Source organism: Cherax quadricarinatus, chromosome 42, assembly GCF_038502225.1.
Source record: "Cherax quadricarinatus isolate ZL_2023a chromosome 42, ASM3850222v1, whole genome shotgun sequence".
Classification (NCBI taxonomy): Eukaryota; Metazoa; Arthropoda; class Malacostraca; order Decapoda; family Parastacidae; genus Cherax; species Cherax quadricarinatus.
Window position 1 is genome coordinate 9,118,968 of NC_091333.1, and position 16,309 is coordinate 9,135,276.

Consider the following 16,309-nt stretch of genomic DNA (forward strand, 5'->3'; position numbering starts at 1 on the left):
TATAGAGAGATATAGAGAGAGAGAGATATATAGAGAGAGAGATATAGAGAGAGAGATAGATATATATTGAGAGAGATATATATTGAGAGAGATATATATTGAGAGAGATATATATTGAGAGAGAGATATATAGAGAGAGAGATATATAGAGAGAGATATATATATAGAGAGAGATATATATATAGAGAGAGAGATATATAGAGAGAGAGATATATAGAGAGAGAGATATAGAGAGAGAGAGATATAGAGAGAGAGAGATATAGAGAGAGAGAGATATAGAGAGAGAGAGATATAGAGAGAGAGAGATATAGAGAGAGAGAGAGATAGAGAGATATATATTGAGAGAGAATGAGGTTAAGCTTTTTTTTTTTTTGTCACTATTGTTGTTTAGCTGTCAGATCGCTCTTGCCTATCACCGTTGGTATGCTGTCAGTCTTGTAAGGCGTCTGACGGGGCGGGGCTTGGTGGGGCGGGAAATTACGAAAACATTGAACTTAGTACCACTGAAAATGTGAGAAGTCCGCGGAGATGTATTCACGGCGTGAAAGATCCTCCCGGCTTTCACAAGCTAGACAAGCCCATACATGTTGATAAATTAGACACATGTGCAACACTTGGGTATCTTTATTGAGGAAACGTCTCGCCACACAGTGGCTTCATCAGTCCATACAAAGCAGAATGGTGAAGAACAGGAGGAGTTTGAGGTAATCAGTCCCTCAGCCTTCGCACATGTTTTATTCTTTTCAAGATTGAGGTTATTGATTACCTTGAGCTCCTCTGTTCTTCACCATTCTCCTTTGTATGGACTGATGAAGCCACTGTGTGGCGAAACGTTTCCTCAATAAAGATAACCAAGTGTTGTACATGTGTCTAATTCATCAACTTGTCGGTTCTCTGAACTATATCTAAAAGCCCATACATACTGTTACTTGAGAAGGATGAGGACCATAGAAGATGAGCACTCAGGAGTGAGAGAGAGGATAGGAAGCACTCTAGACGAGTGAGATACAAACACTATCACATTGTCACAATACTAGGAAGGTCACAATACTAGGAAGAACAAAGACCTGGTTGATGAGCTCGTTGTGGCTTCAAAACTAGATGTGAAAGATAGCCCAAGATAGTTGGAATGAGCCAAGTCACCCAGTTTAATCTTGAGACTGAACCAGGAGCTGTAACTCGATCTGTACAAGCGCTAATCGGCGAGTTAGTACCCCGAGAGTGCACACAACACTTTCATTGAGAGCCCCTTGTTGAGGAGAGCCAGTGACCTTGGTACTGTGTTGGGAAGTCTTGCCTCCTGCTGGGAGTCGTGCCTAGTGGTGGTGATGGCACTGCTATGACGGTGCTGGTGGCAGAGGTGATTGCACTGCTATGACGGTGCTGGTGGATGGGGTGATTGCACTGCTATGACGGTGGTGATGGCAGTCGGGGTGATCCCAGTGGTGGTGATAAAGAGCTCAATACGAACACTGAATACGAGACGCAGTCAAGACCTTTTACAGACTGGCGGCGACCAAATACAAAGCCCCAGAGAACACAATAAAGCAAAATGTATCAACGAGAAGGCAAACAACTCTGAGACCTTTTAAACCAAGAGGTCACAGCAGCGATACTCTTCTAGAATGAGTTCTGCGCTCCCAGCTCCGTAAAATCCAGGGGCAAGACAACAGAGATGTCTCGTCGTGCAGCCCTGAATAGGTCACCATGTATTATGTGAAGTGGTAGAGAAACCACGGAATGACTCACTTGCCATGAGTTGAATCCTCACCCTCACCGTGGTTTGTTTACAATCGTGTCATTACGATTTCCCGAGGTCAAGTGGTGAAGGCTTGATATCTTGACTAGGCAAGGATGTTAGTGATCGCCTTGCCCCCAGCGTACTAACTGTTAAAGCTCTACCATGGTATCTGTTAAAGCTCTGCCATGGTATCTGTTAAAGCTCTGCCATGGTATCTGTTAAAGCTCTACCATGGTATCTGTTAAAGCTCTGCCATGGTATCTGTTAAAGCTCTGCCATGGTATCTGTTAAAGCTCTACCATGGTATCTGTTAAAGCTCTACCATGGTATCTGTTAAAGCTCTACCATGGTATCTGTTAAAGCTCTACCATGGTATCTGTTAAAGCTCTACCATGGTATCTGTTAAAGCTCTACCATGGTATCTGTTAAAGCTCTACCATGGTATCTGTTAAAGCTCTGCCATGGTATCTGTTAAAGCTCTGCCATGGTATCTGTTAAAGCTCTGCCATGGTATCTGTTAAAGCTCTGCCATGGTATCTGTTAAAGCTCTGCCATGGTATCTGTTAAAGCTCTGCCATGGTATCTGTTAAAGCTCTGCCATGGTATCTGTTAAAGCTCTACCATGGTATCTGTTAAAGCTCTACCATGGTATCTGTTAAAGCTCTACCATGGTATCTGTTAAAGCTCTACCATGGTATCTGTTAAAGCTCTACCATGGTATCTGTTAAAGCTCTACCATGGTATCTGTTAAAGCTCTACCATGGTGTCTGTTAAAGCTCTACCATGGTATCTGTTAAAGCTCTACCATGGTATCTGTTAAAGCTCTACCATGGTATCTGTTAAAGCTCTGCCATGGTATCTGTTAAAGCTCTGCCATGGTATCTGTTAAAGCTCTGCCATGGTATCTGTTAAAGCTCTGCCATGGTATCTGTTAAAGCTCTACCATGGTATCTGTAGCACTCTACAGTAGTATGTGAAAGCGTTAGACTTCCGGAACCCCTAGAAGCCTTAAGAATGTATTCCTTGAAATGTTGACGAGATAAATGTTATCTGTAACACTCGAGGGTGAGGTCCCTGGTCTACTCTAGTAGTGTTAATCTACTCAAGGGCTCAGGTCCTTAATCTGCTCTTCGGGGAACTTTCAGTAGAGTTTTAATATTGACAATTTAATATTGGCAACTGGTAATGTTGACTTGTCGTGTTTCTCTCTTGTTTGACTTATTCTAGTTTATTCATTTTACACTGAATGTTCTTGTGTGTGAGATTTTTTTTATATTGGCAAGTGAGCTGAAAGCTCTACCAGATCAAACATCTACCAGGTCAAAGCTTTCTTTTAAAACTTGAACCTCCCTACCTTCATAATCTACAAAGTTATCATGGTGGATTTACAACTCGCCACGAGTTCTACCCCACCCGAATTGTGATTTATCATGGTGAGACAGAAAAGAAAAACAAATGCAGCATAATGCTATCCTTCACTAACAACGTTTCGCCCAAACAGTGGTCTTCATCAAAGGAAGGATTGTATTGAAGATTGAGACACTTATGCAGCATATGGGAATCTTTATTCAGGAAACGTTTCGCCACACAGTGGCTTCATCAGTCCAATACAAAGAGGAAGGCGTAAGGAGAGGAGGAGTATGAGGTAATCAGTCCCTCAGCCTGGAGTCGATGTGTTCAGTCCATCAATCTTGTAGAATGTACAGCATAGGGCCGTAGACGTGGCTTATATACTGTAGTGAGGTGAGGCGAAGCAGGAGGTGGTCATAGTGGTACCATCCACTAGTCGAAGTAGGTCTTCGTCCAAATGGTTTTTCAAACCATTCATCACAACTGTCAGACACTGTAACAAGATCCTATGATGCTGCAGTGTCTGACAGTTGTGATGAATGGTTTGAAAAACCATTTGGACGAAGACCAACTTCGACTAGTGGATGGTACCACTATGACCCCTCCTCCGCCTGCTTCACCTCACCTCACTACAGTGTATAAACCACGTCTACGGCCCTATGCTGTACATTCTACAAGATTGATGGACTGAACACATCGACTCCAGGCTGAGGGACTGATTACCTCATACTCCTCCTCTCCTTACGCCTTCCTCTTTGTATTGGACTGATGAAGCCACTGTGGCGAAACGTTTATTGAATAAAGATTCCCATATGCTGCATAAGTGTCTCAATCTTCAACTTGTCGGTTTTTCAAACCATTCATCACAAGGATTGTATTACATCTCCCGTCATGTCTGTGTTTTATACCTTTTCAAATTTCCGTAGTGGGAGAAAGGGAAGGAGTGTAGAGGACACACCCACACAGCGGAAGCAAATAGGGGGGGGGGGGGGAAACAATGCCGTTATGTGTTAGAACGAACGCGCAGTTAGGATAACGTTTCACTTTTATTTATCATAAATTTGAAAAAAAAAGAACTCGCCTGTGAGTGAAACTGTGTGTAAAGACTTGCTCTGCTGTGTTTGCCCTGACGCGCACCTTCAGTCGAGGCGAGGGGACTGACCGCCTCAAAATTACCCCTCGACTTCTTCCGCCGTCTCCAGTATTAAAATCACCTCTGCAACGGACTGGAGAAGCCTGTTGCTCAGGCAGAACGTATCGGCAGTGAAAATACCCAAATGTTGCACCAGTGTGTCATCCACAATCAAAGAATATCGTGTTAACTTCCAGGGTCCAAGAAGATTCAACCTTCTACATACAGACTTAAATAGGGAGGAGAAGTGTGGTCCTGGCAGGTCCTGTTGCTGGCCCAGCGCTGATAAATTAGACCCATATGCAACACTTGGAAACTCTTCTCCACACAGTGGCTTTGTCAGTCCAATGCAAAGAAGAAGAGTGAAGATCGGAAGGAGATTGAGGTAATTAGTCCCTCTGACTGATGAAGCCACTGAGTGGCGAAACGTTTCAGCAAAGATACTGTGTACCGGTTATCTATGTAACAACGCTGTACCTCTGCACCATAGTCCTCCAGTTCCTATTTATTTATCGACGTTCGTAACTACCTGTGTAAAGACATCCCAAGCTCCTACATGAAATTCCAGGTCAACCAGATTACTAAGTGAGAACCTGCCGACTGCGGGTAGCAACAGTATTTTTGATTAGGTAGCAATGTACTGGCAATATTAGTGCCGGTAAAACACTGGTACACAATGGTGCCGGCTGGTGACACCTTGGCGTATACGGTTACGTGTCTGCCAGACGAAACGCCATGTTAAACCTCAATAAATGCAAGATCACGAAGCGATGAGATTTAGTAGGCAGAGTAGAGCCTAAGGAAAGGTTGGACCTGCCAGTAACAGCGATGGTGAAGGATCCGAGAGTCAGCATCACTATCTACAAGACTGATGGACTGAACATATCGACTCCAGACTGAGGGACTGATTACCTCAAAATCCTCCTCTCCTTATACCCTCCTGCTTTGTATGAGACTGATGAAGCCACTGTGTGGCAAAACGTTTCTTCAATAAAGATTCCCATATGTTGCTTAAGTGTCTCAGTTCTTCAACTTGTCGGTTTTCAAAACCATTCATATCACACAGATTTTTTCATCACTATATCCCAACATCACGAACGAACATACGCATAATCATCAGAGGCTGTATAAAACGTATGTAAGGTCTGTTATGAAGCGTGGAGCCCCAGCGTGGAGCCCCAGCGTGGAGCCCCAGCGTGGAGCCCCAGCGTGGAGCCCCAGCGTGGAGCCCCCACCTGATCAAACATGTTCATAAATTTGTAAATGATCCAAAGACTTGCAGCGACACTTGTCCCTAAGAGTAACGCAGTACGAGGACAGAATAAAGGAACCAGACCGGGAATGTTGTTGTTATAACAAGAGGTGGGTATCAGTACAATGATGTTATACAATACCAATAAAATGAGGAATTAGACACGTGCGAAACGTAGCTATCTTTATCTGAAGACGTTTCGCCAATCACTGGCTTTATTAATTCAATAAATAGATGATATACAAAGGTGATGAGATGTAATCAGTCCCTCATCCTTGCAAAACTATACACAGAAGACAGTGGAAGATGAGGTAGTCAGTCCCTCAGGCTGAGGGACTGATTATTTTGTCTTCTACAGTCTTCGTGTATCATCTCTACATTAACTTGATAGTCACTGATGGGCGAAACGTCTCGAAATAAAGATACCAGGTGTTGCTCGCGTGTCTCATTCAACAAATAGATAATTATGGTACGTATACGCTCAGTCACGCAGGATGCGTACACGCTCACACATTAATAACCCCAAGCACGCACACGTACGCACGATAGGATACGCTTTGAAACGCGCGCAACACCACGCCCCAGCGCACGCCCTCCCCCTCCCTGCATGACAAGAACTCGTTAGCTACAAGTGTTACTTAGGCAAGTATAAGCGAAGCTAGTGTTGCTGTGTTCACACCGAGGTGTGTACGCTGGAGCGGAGTCGTAGCTCCTGGCCCCCCGCTTTGTATGTGTCATGGTACAAACACGTACAGGTAGACAGACTGGTGAGATCCACCAGGGTAGCGGACACGAAATATTGCAATTGATCATGATTTTGACATGGGGCAGGGCACTGGTGTACCTGCACAGGTAATTAGGGACGTACCACACCTGGACGGTACACTGGTGCCAACGCTACTGTTATTGTATTCATCCATTTGTACTTGCCTACTTGTAGGTGCAGGGGTCGCGTCACAGCTCTGGGCCCCTCCTCACAACATGTGCCTACAGGGTTATCCTGGATGCTTGAGCCCCATCGTACCCATTCTTAAAACTGTATGAATCCTGCCTCTGCCGCTTCCTTGTCTAGGTCGTTCCACTTCTTGACCACTCAAAGGCTCAAGAAGCGTTTTCTAGCATCCCTGCGACTAATCTGTGTTTTTACCTTCCAGCTGCGACATCGTGTACCTAAGACCCGCCTCTCAAATTTACTCCCTCTCCACTGTCAATTAAACCATACCACGGGTGGGGATAGAACCCGCGATCAGTCTCTCATAAAACTCCAGACCGACGCGCTAGCCACTGGGCCAGCTGGCTACAAGATGATTCGTCCAACTAGGTATATTTACACACCATAGGAAGGTTAGGTCATGATGGCGGTTTTGAGAGGACTTGAGCTAAAGCTAGTCACGGCTACCCTGGCGGGAGATTCGTCTGTAAAAACTTGCATTTGTGGTCACGGTGGTGCCTATGCTAAACTTCCTATGGTGTATAAATATACCTAGCTGGACGAATCTTGTAGCCAGCTGGCCCAGTGGCTAGCGCGTCGGTCTGGAGTTTTATGAGACTGATCGCGGGTTCCATCCCCGCCCGTGGTATGGTTTGTTTGCAATCGTGTCATTACGTTTCCGTGAGTCCCTGTCAATTCTTCAATATTTGGTATGTTGTAATCATGTCACATCTGATCCTTCTGTCCTCTTCATAGCTCGTACCTTCAGCTCTGGGACTAGTTTCATTGCTAACCTTTACGCTTTTTCCAGCTTCTTTATATGCTTTGTACACAGGCCTGACATAGGGTGTGTTTAGTGTCGTGACTTCCTCCTTGGTGAAATTCCTACAAGTTACTCTTAAATTTACCACTCGAGTTATTCGGTTGACGTGTGCCTCAGGGGATATGCTAGGAACCATGCTCACCCCGAGGCCCTTCTCTTTTAGACAGGTTTGTAGCCTCTGTACCCCCGAGCCTGTACTCTGTTTCCGGTCGTCTCTGCATTTTCCCGATTTTCATCACGGTGTTTGCTGGGGTTAAATTATAAGTCATTTGACAGACCTGTCCTGCAGCTTGTATCTGGCATAAGGAAAGCTGGGCTAAGAGCTGAGATTCGACCCTTGTAGCCACTTTTAGGTAAGTACTGGATAGGGCCTGGTTAGTTTATCGGAGGGGCGGGGAGAGGAGGGATGCTGGAAGGCTAGAAGGTAGGGAGGTTGTTGGGTCTGGCTAGAAGCGTGGAAGTGTATACCTTGCACGTCCACAGGAGGAGGGATAGTACCATTGTGTAGGACAGTGCCAGGGATCCCGTTCCTCTGGCTTTGTTAGTGCTTGGATAGTACATATGTTCTATCCAGGTAGGGCCTCAGGTACTGTCCTGACGTTACCCTGGGACACTGACTTGCTATAGTTAGTGACTGGTAGGGACAATGAACATTGCAAAGGCATGTAGACGTACACACTCCCTCGAGACTTGTTGCGATCATGTAGGTGGGTGGGACGACAGTGACTTGGTGGATGGGTACGAGTGGGTGAACTGACGGATGAGTGGATGTTAGTGTTGAAAATGGTCAGGGGTATTCATGACATGGGTGAGTGATGGGCGTAGCCAGAGATAGCGTATTGGATGAGTGGGTATAACTAGGTGGGTGTGTTGTGTGTGGGTGGGGGACGGTGTAGTGCAGCTACAGTACTGTAGGGCCCCCTCCCCCCAACCCTCACCCTGGCTTCCTGTCTTGCACAAGAATATTACCTTTCTGTGCGTATATTTCGAAATATGGTGGCATCCTACCTACCTCTTGCCCGTACTGTTCTCTCCTTTCTTCTCGTACTCCCTCCTACCTCTCTTTACATATTTCAACTCCCTCCATCCCTCCCATTCCTTTTATCCTTCCCTCCCAGCGCTCTACCTCCACAAACATTACACTAAGAACGCCTCATCTCCCTAAGTGACAGCAGATTTCCCCCATGTTTTGAGTAAATCTATGCCTCACTATAACATGAACGTAGGTAAGAATATTTACCGAGCAACTTGCAATGTAAACAGACTTAACTGATGTTGCAGTAGCCAAGCTTAGATTGGCTGCAAGTACTTCTGGCAGTTTGGGATACACACAGATGGTAATCACAGTAAATGCATTTGGTCAGCCTTATGGTCACTTTCTCGAACACTTTGTGCTTCATTGTCCACTTATTGAGTAATTTAGCTTAATAACCTGTGCTATGTTAAGGTAGATTATGAAAATAACTTACCAGATATATTAAGTTAATATCCTGAATTTGCTAGCAAGAGGTAAGGCAATTTATGGATGTATATCCAGACGTGCTCCTGTTAACCCTTATGGGGCCTAGTTCCCAGGTCTTGTGTGTACCTGTGGTCTTGCACTACCCTCCACACCATGGATATGCGCTACACTGAACTAGTCCTTGTGGCTTAGCGCTTCTTTTTTTGATCATAATAATAATAATACACTGAACTAGCCGCTTCGACGACAAAATTTAATATAATATTTTTACTATCCAATTCTCCCTAATTCTTCCCTCGTATACGCACTTAGCGAGCACACACAAACTACTTACAAGCGTATACGCAAGAACCTTATAATGGAGGCTGTCACAAATACGCCCATTTTGCTCTCTCTCTCGCTCGCTCCCATCTCTTTCAACTCTACCCACTTCTTTTATCTCTGTTCCACCCCTTTCCATTCCCTCATCCCACTACCCCCCTTCTGCCCTCTCCACTCCCTCCTTAATCTCATCCTCAGCCAGATTCTCTTCCATTACCTGATTGCGTTACCCAAGCCAGGATAATAAGCCAAAACCTGTGCTGTACACGAGCCCTTCCTGCGGCCTTGGTGCTCTGGGGGGACATAGGCCGGCAGGCGGGACTTTGGGTCTGCCTACCCATAACTGGCAGGCTAGCATGGATGGTGATTTCTTTATATATATATATATATTTTTTTGTCATGAATCGATACAGAACAGTCTCGACACCAGGGAGATGGGGAGAGGGGATGAACGGTGATGGAGGAGGGAAGGGAAGGATGGGAGAGTTAGGGAGGTATGGACGGAGGGTTGAGAGAAGGGGATACTGAATGTGTGTGTGTGTGTGTGTGTGTGTGTGTGTGTGTGTGTGTGTGTGTGTGTACGTGTGTGTGTGTGTACTCGCCTAGTTGTACTCACCTAGTTGAGGTTGCGGGGGTCGAGTCCGAGCTCCTGGCCCCGCCTCTTCACTGATCGCTACTAGGTCACTCTCCCTGAGCCGTGAGCTTTATCATACCTCTGCTTAAAGCTATGTATGGATCCTGCCTCCTGTGTGCGTGTGTGTGTGCGTGCGTGTGTGTGTGTGTGTGTGTGCGTGCGTGTGTGTGCGTGCGTGTGTGTGCGTGCGTGTGTGTGCGTGCGTGTGTGTGCGTGCGTGTGTGTGCGTGCGTGTGTGTGCGTGCGTGTGTGTGTGTGTGCGTGCGTGTGTGTGCGTGCGTGTGTGTGCGTGTGCGTGTGTGAGTGCGTGTGTGTGTGTGCGTGTGTGTGTGTGCGTGTGTGTGTGTGCGTGTGTGTGCGTGTGTGTGTGTGCGTGTGTGTAAATGTGTGTGTAAGTATAATAATTAACCTGAGTGAGGGGAGGGGAAGGCATGAGAGAGAGGAAAGGGGAGGCAGCATGGGAGAAGGAGGAAGGGTGAGGCGTGGAGAGAAAACTGAGGGTAGGGGGAAAAGAGGAGTGGGCTAAAAAGTGAGTGGGGGAAAAAACATTGGAAAAAACATTCACAGACACCGTCCTGTAAACGCGCGTATCAATTTACGTCAGTGTATTTACATTTCGTTCTTGGTATTCTTCCATTTACACATTTAAAGGTTGTATTGCAATGCAGGTTAGCGGTGCGGCCGGCGGGGTCAGAGCCGCGGCTTTATTGAGGGTTAATAAGCAGGTTATAGATGGGGACCAAGACTGTTCAACAACCTTCCACCAGGCAACTTCCACCTGGAAACTACAAAATTTCAAAAACATTGGCATACATGATACTTAAGCAGCACCAACCCAACAACACAGGAGTCACATGATTTCATCGTCTACTGGTCCTCATCATAGGCAGAGGTTGTTTTGATAAGGACCTGCCTCCCATGGGCCAGTAGGCCTTCTACAGTGTTCCTCCATTCTTATGTTCTTATGACATTCCTCAGGTCACGTGCGTCACATCTCACTCTCCGCCTATATATATAATGTCTTTCTACCTCTGTATGTTAGAAGTGATCAAGGTCCCAGGACCGAAACGTTTTCTAATAAATATGTTATAGTGTTTGCTTACGTGTCTTTCTAAACCATAAGGGGGATTACCAATGGACCTCTGGCTGCCTTCAAGAGGGAACTAGACAAATACCTCAAGTCGGTACCAGATCAACTGGGCTGTGGTTCGTACGTTGGACTGCGTGTGGCCACCAATAACAGCCTAGTTGATCAGGCCCTGATCCACCCGGAGACCTGGTAAAGTTTAATTGAAAATTCCCTTTAGATATCTCTTTTTCAAATATTGTTCTTTGGAAAAGTTGTTCTCGTCTTCCTAGGATCATCACTAGTGTCCTTCACGTACTGGTAAATCATCGATTTTGATATCCTTTCGTGTTAAAGTTCGTGTCCAGGGATACACAAATAGAGCTGAACAAATTATCATTCATAGTGATAATTTGTGTAAATTATTGGGTTTTGATAAGGACCTTTCTTGTATGAGCCAGTAGGCCTTCTGCAGTGTTCCTCCATTCTTATATTCTTATGCAACATAATGCAGTAACTGCAAACAAACGATAAAAGATGCAAAACAACCACGGGGGGGGGGGGAATTGAATGATAGCTGTAGGCCTTTCGTGTTGCAGTCCATATATCAGGAGATTGCAGTGTTGCAGAAAGGAGGAAGTCCAAGCGAATTCGTTCAGGGGAACTTTTTTTTTGCTTTGGGTGAAGCAGTTATGACAACGGGAGTGGCGGATGTGTTGGAGTGATGGCGGTGTGAATGTGGCGTGTGGTGACGAGTGCCTGTCATCCATGCTGTCATGACGGCAGCTCAGACAGCCAGGAGAGTTAGGGAGGGGGGGGGAGTGGAATGGGAGAGGGTTACATGATGTTTCCATTTTCTTCCTTCTTATACCTCCTCCTCCTTTCTTTATCCCCGTCTGTCTTAGTTCCTTCGATACCACACTAAGATGGTTTCTGTGTTGTCATGAGCATCTCAGCCGTTGTCAAGATATTAATAAAATGAATATAATTACAGATGTTATATGTAAAAATTGCCATATCATGTCGACGAATGTCACACCTGGTGAAGCTCATGTCACATGGCATTAGAAGAACGCTAAATCCTAAAACAATGCCAGAAGACCTCAAAAAACGTTGAAAAAATGGGAAATATCAAAAATTTGTCATTCCATATGAAATGCTGATGTTATGCTTAATTTTCTACTTAACATGAATATCAAAAGATGGACATGTAGGAAGAGACGAACACAGCACGTGTGTAATCAAACATACGAGGAATAAAGTCAACAGAATAAACAGATAAGACTTCTGTCTAGCTTTTCAAGAGACCGTCTGCTGAAGAGGACCTTCGGTTAGACCTCAATCGAAATATGCAAGCCTTCCCTCATCTATGTTCTCCCTTTTTTTCGTACTTTCGTTAACTTGTTTTTGGCGTAACAGTGAGTGATGGCCTCCTTACAGGGGCTATCATGATGGCCCCTTATAGGGGCCATCATGGCCCCCTTTGTGCCATTATGAACGTATGAAAGCCTGTTCAATGTCCTTACTCGTTGCAGTTTCAACGTAATAAAGACTACACTCAGACTTGTGGCATTGTATAAGCTGCCACCCCAAGCTGTCAAGTCTGATCCCTACCCAAGCTGTCAAGTCTGATCCCTACCCAAGCTGTCAAGTCTGATCCCTACCCAAGCTGTCAAGTCTGATCCCTACCCAAGCTGTCAAGTCTGATCCCTACCCAAGCTGTCAAGTCTGATCCCTACCCAAGCTGTCAAGTCTGATCCCTACCCAAGCTGTCAAGTCTGATCCCTACCCAAGCTGTCAAATCTGATCCCTACCCAAGCTGTCAAATCTGATCCCTACCCAAGCTGTCAAATCTGATCCCTACCCAAGCTGTCAAATCTGATCCCTACCCAAGCTGTCAAATCTGATCACAACAGTGCCACGATCGCACGTGCAAAGAAAATGATAGGATGGATAATGAGAACTTTCAAAACGAGAGATGCCAAGCCCATGATGATCCTTTTCAAATCACTTGTTCTCTCTAGGCTGGAATACTGCTGTACATTAACATCTCCATTCAAAGCAGGTGAAATCGCAGATCTAGAGTGTGTACAGAGATCCTTTACTGCACGTATAATTTCTGTCAAGCACCTTAACTACTGGGAACGCTTGGAAGCACTTGACTTGTACTCGTTGGAACGCAGGAGGGAGAGATATATCATAATCTACACTTGGAAAATCTTGGAAGGAATGGTCCCAAATCTGCACACAGAAATCACTCCCTACGAAAGTAAAAGACTGGGCAGGCGATGCAAAATGCCGCCAATAAAAAGTAGGGGCGCCATTGGTACACTAAGAGAAAACACCATAAGTGTCCGGGGCCCAAAACTGTTCAACAGCCTCCCATCAAGCATTAGGGGAATTGCCAATAAACCCCTGGCTGCCTTCAAGAGAGAGCTGGACAGATACCTAAAGTCAGTGCCGGATCAGCCGGGCTGTGGCTCGTACGTCGGACTGCGTGCGGCCAGCAGTAACAGCCTAGTTGATCAGGCCCTGATCCATCGGGAGGCCTGGTCATGGACCGGGCCGCGGGGGCGTTGATCCCCGGAATAACCTCCAGGTAACCTCCAGGTACCCAAGCTGTCAAGTCTGATCCCTACCCAAGCTGTCAAGTCTGATCCCTACCCAAGCCCCCGCCTGTGTTGGTAGAAGGGCTTGACGCAGTGCAAGAACACACAAGGCAGAAAGGCAAATCCTATCATCCATAATTCCAGCTTATCATGCACGCACACAATGCAAGAAACACATCTCTGATACCAAAAAAATATTTTTTGTAAAATATAGATCACACATAATGTAAAGAGTTAAGTGTTAGAGGCAGACACGACGACTCTCACGAGCCGGGGAGGCAGACACGACGACTCTCACGAGCCGGGGAGGCAGACACGACGACTCTCACGAGCCGGGGAGGCAGACACGACGACTCTCACGAGCCGGGGAGGCAGACACGACGACTCTCACGAGCCGGGGAGGCAGACACGACGACTCTCACGAGCCGGGGAGGCAGACACGACGACTCTCACGAGCCGGGGAGGCAGACACGACGACTCTCACGAGCCGGGGAGGCAGACACGACGACTCTCACGAGCCGGGGAGGCAGACACGACGACTCTCACGAGCCGGGGAGGCAGACACGACGACTCTCACGAGCCGGGGAGGCAGACACGACGACTCTCACGAGCCGGGGAGGCAGACACGACGACTCTCACGAGCCGGGGAGGCAGACACGACGACTCTCACGAGCACGGGAGGCAGACACGACGACTCTCACGAGCCGGGGAGGCAGACACGACGACTCTCACGAGCCGGGGAGGCAGACACGACGACTCTCACGAGCCGGGGAGGCAGACACGACGACTCTCACGAGCCGGGGAGGCAGACACGACGACTCTCACGAGCCGGGGAGGCAGACACGACGACTCTCACGAGCCGGGGAGGCAGACACGACGACTCTCACGAGCCGGGGAGGCAGACACGACGACTCTCACGAGCCGGGGAGGCAGACACGACGACTCTCACGAGCCGGGGAGGCAGACACGACGACTCTCACGAGCCGGGGAGGCAGACACGACGACTCTCACGAGCCGGGGAGGCAGACACGACGACTCTCACGAGCCGGGGAGGCAGACACGACGACTCTCACGAGCCGGGGAGGCAGACACGACGACTCTCACGAGCCGGGGAGGCAGACACGACGACTCTCACGAGCCGGGGAGGCAGACACGACGACTCTCACGAGCCGGGGAGGCAGACACGACGACTCTCACGAGCCGGGGAGGCAGACACGACGACTCTCACGAGCCGGGGAGGCAGACACGACGACTCTCACGAGCCGGGGAGGCAGCCACGACGACTCTCACGAGCCGGGGAGGCAGCCACGACGACTCTCACGAGCCGGGGAGGCAGCCACGACGACTCTCACGAGCCGGGGAGGCAGCCACGACGACTCTCACGAGCCGGGGAGGCAGCCACGACGACTCTCACGAGCCGGGGAGGCAGCCACGACGACTCTCACGAGCCGGGGAGGCAGCCACGACGACTCTCACGAGCCGGGGAGGCAGCCACGACGACTCTCACGAGCCGGGGAGGCAGCCACGACGACTCTCACGAGCCGGGGAGGCAGCCACGACGACTCTCACGAGCCGGGGAGGCAGCCACGACGACTCTCACGAGCCGGGGAGGCAGCCACGACGACTCTCACGAGCCGGGGAGGCAGCCACGACGACTCTCACGAGCCGGGGAGGCAGCCACGACGACTCTCACGAGCCGGGGAGGCAGCCACGACGACTCTCACGAGCCGGGGAGGCAGCCACGACGACTCTCACGAGCCGGGGAGGCAGCCACGACGACTCTCACGAGCCGGGGAGGCAGCCACGACGACTCTCACGAGCCGGGGAGGCAGCCACGACGACTCTCACGAGCCGGGGAGGCAGCCACGACGACTCTCACGAGCCGGGGAGGCAGCCACGACGACTCTCACGAGCCGGGGAGGCAGCCACGACGACTCTCACGAGCCGGGGAGGCAGCCACGACGACTCTCACGAGCCGGGGAGGCAGCCACGACGACTCTCACGAGCCGGGGAGGCAGCCACGACGACTCTCACGAGCCGGGGAGGCAGCCACGACGACTCTCACGAGCCGGGGAGGCAGCCACGACGACTCTCACGAGCCGGGGAGGCAGCCACGACGACTCTCACGAGCCGGGGAGGCAGCCACGACGACTCTCACGAGCCGGGGAGGCAGCCACGACGACTCTCACGAGCCGGGGAGGCAGCCACGACGACTCTCACGAGCCGGGGAGGCAGCCACGACGACTCTCACGAGCCGGGGAGGCAGCCACGACGACTCTCACGAGCCGGGGAGGCAGCCACGACGACTCTCACGAGCCGGGGAGGCAGCCACGACGACTCTCACGAGCCGGGGAGGCAGCCACGACGACTCTCACGAGCCGGGGAGGCAGCCACGACGACTCTCACGAGCCGGGGAGGCAGACACGACGACTCTCACGAGCCGGGGAGGCAGACACGACGACTCTCACGAGCCGGGGAGGCAGACACGACGACTCTCACGAGCCGGGGAGGCAGACACGACCATTCTAAGTCGCACCAATATGAACTTTAATTACCAATGATGTGTACAATGAACTTGGAGAGATTAGTGGTATATTAACCCTACAAGTAGGTGAATAAGGCACACGGGCAGCAGATTCATCCAGACTGAGGGACTGATCACCTCGAACTAATACACGTCTTCCACCGTCTCCAGTATTATTCCGTGTTGGACTGATAAAGCCACTGGTTGACGAAACGTCTGGACAGTAGATACCCATTTCAGGGCAAGGAGAGCAAGATACCTATCTACCTAGGTAGGTATCTTGCCATGGGTAGAGGGAAGGTAGGTAAGTGTCTTGCCATGGGTAGAGGGAAGGTAGGTAAGTATCTTGCCCATGGGTAGAGGGAAGGTAGGTAAGTATCTTGCCCATGGGTAGAGGGAAGGTAGGTAAGTATCTTGCTCATGGGTAGAGGGAAGGTAGGTAAGTATCTTGCCCATGGGTAGAG

At 48.9% G+C, this 16,309-nt stretch overlaps 1 protein-coding gene across 1 annotated transcript in view; it reads left to right on the forward strand.

Moving 5' to 3' along the window:
* Positions 1–16,309, forward strand: part of LOC128695629 (serine/threonine-protein kinase PLK2) — a 122,429-nt gene that overhangs the window by 27,158 nt on the left and 78,962 nt on the right. The window lies entirely within an intron of this gene.